The sequence below is a fragment of the Eurosta solidaginis genome, chromosome 3, assembly GCF_040869045.1.
Source record: "Eurosta solidaginis isolate ZX-2024a chromosome 3, ASM4086904v1, whole genome shotgun sequence".
Taxonomy (NCBI): Eukaryota; Metazoa; Arthropoda; class Insecta; order Diptera; family Tephritidae; genus Eurosta; species Eurosta solidaginis.
This window is the reverse complement of record NC_090321.1, coordinates 265,811,105-265,816,309: the sequence shown is the minus strand read 5'-3', so window position 1 is coordinate 265,816,309 and position 5,205 is coordinate 265,811,105. Positions and strand designations below refer to the sequence as shown.

Sequence of the window (5,205 nt, the reverse complement as noted above, 5' to 3'; positions counted from 1 at the left end):
ACAAGTTTGTAAACGGTAATGCCACAAAATGTTGTTAGACTAGACAACTCAACCGACATTTTTTTTGACAGGTTGAGTTGTAATCTGTAATACCAAATTGCGAAATTTCAACCCAACCAGAGTTGAGTTGTAAACGGTAATAGGGGCATACATTATGTCTAAACTAAAATTTATCTAAGCTGAAATGATCACAACATTTTAGGAACTAATCCGATTAAATTTATGAAAAAGATGTCTTAATAAATTTTCTGCTTTCATTAAAACAACAAACAGACTGAGGTGTAACAGAAGGGATCAACTTGTTTCTGTGTTCACAAACCCACCGACTTGTTAACATGATATGTTCACTCGCAGGCTTGTCATCGAGGTCTTCTAATGGCAGCCTTATGAAACAGGGTTGTATCCTAGCGATCAGTTAACTTTTTTCCTTAGAATGCATTTCTTCCGATAGCAATTTTTTCGTGAGCTTAGTTGAACCGAGCGAAGTAGAAAAATTAATTTTTTACGACGCCGTTAACATAAAAGAGCAATCACTTAAGTAAATAAATAAACAAATGCAAGGCGTGATTTACCTCCGACGAGTTTTAGGCCGGGTTTCTCTTCCAATTTGCGTAATAAATAAAAATAAATGTAAGGCGCGATAACCTCCGAAGAGATCTAAGGCCGAGCTTCTCTTCCAATTTGCGTCGTGGTCCTCTTGATTTTTCCCTACAAATTGGCCGGACGGGACCTACATGTTTTATGCCGACTCCTAACGGCATCTGCAAGGCAGATGAGGTTTCACTGAGAGCTTTTCATGGCAGAAATACAATCGGAGCGCTTGCCAGACACTGCCGAGGGGCGACCCCGCTTAGAAAAATTTCCTTCTAATTTAAAAATCTTATTTCTAAAATTTTGATGTTGCTTTGCCCGCGAGTTGAACCCAGGGCATACGGTATGATAGGCGGAGCACGCTACCATCACACCACGGTGGCGCCAATTTGCGTAATGCTCCTATTAATTTTTCCTGCAAATCGGCGGGACGGGATCTACATGTTTTAAACCGACTTCGAACGCCATCTGCAATGAAGATGAGTTTTCACTGAAAAGCTTTTCATGGCAAAAATACACTCGGAGCGCTTAACAAACCACTGTTTAGGGGCGACCGCGCTTAGAAAAACTAACTTTCTAATTGAAAAAATTTGTTTCTAAATTTTTGATGTTACTTTTCCCGGGGCTTGAACCCAAGACCTTCGATAGGCGGTTTTATAGAGGAGGTATACCCACAGCTCATCCTTAGCTACATCTCTGCTAACATACAAACATATACGTGCCCATCAGGAGTGTCACGGAGCTTCGATATCGATTGCGAAGCCTCGCACATTATACATCCGATATCTGTTCCGCCGGGTCTTAGGCCAAATTTTTCAATGCGAGTTTAAACTACAGTTAAAGCTCATAAGAGTCATACCCCTCCCTTTGTCCTCTTAAGCTTTGCTGAGGGAGCATGGAACACTTTTAAGCATTAGCCTCAAGTATTATAGCGTTATTTCTACTTCAAGAATCGGGAAGTTTTTAGATAAATACTTTTCTTATTATGGAACATTACTTTATCACCTGCATCTATTAGGTTCACCTCACTTTGGAAGCCCAAGTTTCCTATTCGAAATAAAACAAATTCTCTTTGACCACGTGAATGAAAAATGAATGAATGAATGAATGAATCTCTAGCTTTAACATTTATGATGTGAGTTTGATCAGAGTAAGTTGCTGACCCGAACTTTTACCCGTGCCTCAGCAGGTAAGGGGGACTAGAATATATCCTCGGCAGATATGTCTAGCGCAACAGGCGACTAAAATACCCAAATGATTCAAACGGTTGTGTAACGCAACCCTTTCAAGGGGTTGCCAGCGCAATTTATAACTTCTGCAACCCAGTTATCAACATCTCATATCTGTGGCGAATCATGTTTCTTTGACAGCCGAGGCTCTATAGACCCCGAGTTCCTAATGGAACTAGAGGGTGGGGGCGACATGACCTAGAAGGTTCAAGCTGGTCATATTAAATCGTTCCCGAGATGGTCGGACTTATGTCCTAATGGTGCTTGTTACCGAAACGTGTGGGATCTATATCCCTCAAAGGACCATTAACATCGATAACACTCCCCAAAACCTTTGTAGAATGTCATTATCGCTGCAACAACATTGCTCGTGCATGGAAAAAACGTGTTGCCAATCCATATTCTACTTTACAACTTACGATTCTTATTGTTAATGTTGCTTCTTTTACTATTTAGGACTGAAGCCAGCTCTCCTCGTATCGCTTTTCGATGCTGTGGCATCGTAACTTTACATTTATGACAGCTTGAACCATGAACCCATATTAGCCATTGCAGGTATATTCTTCTTTCAAGTCGACTTCACACAGCTCTACTTCTGTCGAATGGAAATCGGTTGAGAAATTAACTAGTGCAGTGATAGCTTCATACTAGTTCGATAGCTTCACATTACAGTTCTGATAACGATACGGCAAACTTAAGAAATCCGTTTCCAGTTTCGCCGAACTAACTTTCGTAACATCTCTAATATAAATATATACTTTATTACAAGCTTATTTAACTGTGTATAAATAAACGTGATTTAATATGAAAGTCTGCCAAATATTTAAATTTTTTAAAAGACAAATTTACATTGGGATATATTTACATACATATTTAAGTATGTATAGACGTATATATGTACGAGTATCTATGTCTTTATGTCTTCCTTGCGAACATTTAGGTACGTGATACTTTTTTATTATAATCGTCGGCACATTAAGGCCAACAATAGATTTTTGTTATTCACACAATCACACAATTCCTTATACACAAAAATCATGCCGATGTACTTGTTGTTGTTGCTGTTGGACACACAGTCACAAAGTTAAATGAAGCAATATGCGCGAACAGTTTCGTGGGCCGTGTGGCCTAATGGATAAGGCGTCGGACTTCGGATCCGAAGATTGCAGGTTCGAGTCCTGTCACGGTCGTTTCACAATGAACGAGCTAAGTTTTTAATATTTTTTTTTTTTTTTTTAATAAAAAAATCGGAAATAAAAAAAACTTACTTAATATGTGTGACATAACGTCGGTTTGGATATGGATAGTAAGTACATATGTATGGTGCATAAGTAAATATGTATCTAAAATATTTAAATATAATTTTTCTAAATTTACTTTTTAAATACTAGTTACCGAATATACACATACATACATGCATCTTAATCTTATATATACGATTCTCGTGTCACAGTGTTTTTGGTTGAACTCCTTCGAAACTTGAACATTTGTGAGTACACTGAGTAGGTCTGAGAATCGGATCCAATTTTTTTCATACCTCAAATTGGTAAGGATGGTAAACCGCTTAACTTTTTATTAAACAAAATTGTTTGTTTTTATTTTTTTATTAAGCAGCATTTAAAAAAACACAACCCTCTGGACGTTGAACTGGGACTTGCACTGGAACCGGGGCTCGAAATAAAGGATGGAGAAGAATAAGAAGAACTAGAGAGAAGAGAAACGAAGGAGGGAGAATTGAACTGAGAAAGGGATAGAGTTAGACGAAGATAGAGTGTTAGGGATAGATGGAGCGGGGAAGGAAGAGAGAAGGGAGCTATAGAGAAAAGAAGTGATGGAAAAGACGGAGAGGGAGAGGGAAAAAGAGACGCAGGGATAGAAGAGAATAAAAGAATAAAGAAAAGGGGAGAGAAGGGGAGGGAGAGTAATAGGTAAAAAACGTTTAAAAGTTATGCAGATAGATCAAAGTAAGGACACCGTTTGCAGGCCTGTTTTTATATACATATTGTGACGAATATTAGTGACACTGAGTGATACTCACATCACTAATCTGGTACTAAGTAAATAAAGCCACAACAACAATAAAAGAAGCAGTCACTTGTATCTACATAAACGAATCAATCATTTGCCGTCTTCCAGTGAGTTTTACAGCTCCGGCTCACGCTCAATTCTCATGGGAATGCTCTGGATCATTGGAATACTTGAGAAGCAGATGTCGTGAAATTTTCGCACACGTGAAATTTTAATTTAACTCATACGGCGAAAGGCTAAGCCGCGACAACTAGTTTTGAAAAAGTAGGTTTATTAAAGGCTTTGCCAAACTAAAAAGAAGTAATTAATAAATTATCTGGCTCACAAATTGAACCAGACTTCTATCTGGATTTATCTGGCTCAAATCGTTGTTGTTGCATTTACATGCAAAATTATTTATCTGGCTCAGTATTTTGCCACCAATTGATGGCTATTATGTCTACACATATGTACGTACACGCAGCAGGGAGAAACGCACAAACACATGCATATATCTATATCTGAGATACTCCCAAAAGTAGGCAAATTTATAGCTGGTAAACGAGTCGTAAATTCTAGAAATAGAAACGCCTAGAAGTATGCGAACGAGGAAATAACAGAGTATAAAAGGAGGTAAAGCTGAGAATCAGAATGAGTTTGATTTAAGCACGCTATCTGTCGAGCAGTAGAAGTGTTATTGTGAATTACTTTAATAAAGGCCATTTTGCATTATTGAATAGTGGAGTTATTTATTCAACAGTTTAGTGATTCGAACGTTATTAGAAGGTTGAAAATAAATTCGTTACAATATATTTCTTCTGATTTTGATGAAATTTACCGCGTTCATTCAAGGGGATTTGAGTATGCTTTCGATTAACAACGTGATCCGCTTTTTTTTTCTTATATTTCCGGGAAGTGAACGGGAGGCGGAATCGATTAAATCATAAAAACAGACAAAATTGGTTAATTCATTGTAGTTCTATAAATAGAACAAAAACAGCAACAATACCAAAGTTTCTTTGAAAACCGCCGTACCAAGCATAGCTTTAACACATAATTGCATACGAAGTATGCAATGTGTAAAAGATTAAAATATGCAAAAAAAAGAAGGAAATTGGGAAAAACTTTACAATAACTAAGGCATGACGTAGCTGAATGCGTTTGTAACCATTTCAACTATCGTAGGAGTGCGGGTTCGACTCCCACTCCCGGGAGAAAAGGCTTTGAAGAGATTTACAAGGTATAATCGAAACAGCTGTCGCCTTGTCCGTCCTGATGTCACGTTGTTTAAATTTTTCCCAAATTTTTAAATATATTACATAACTATTTTAGTTTCATAGATAGTTTGTAAGTGGGTTTTAGCCATTCGTTTCTGAGA

At 37.7% G+C, this 5,205-nt stretch overlaps 1 non-coding gene across 1 annotated transcript; it reads left to right on the top strand.

The window, feature by feature from the left end:
* Positions 1-2,937: 2,937 nt before the first annotated feature.
* TRNAR-UCG (transfer RNA arginine (anticodon UCG)) lies at positions 2,938-3,010 on the top strand. Its single transcript has one exon. It is a non-coding gene; the product is annotated as a tRNA-Arg (tRNA).
* The last annotated feature ends 2,195 nt before the right edge of the window (positions 3,011-5,205 follow it).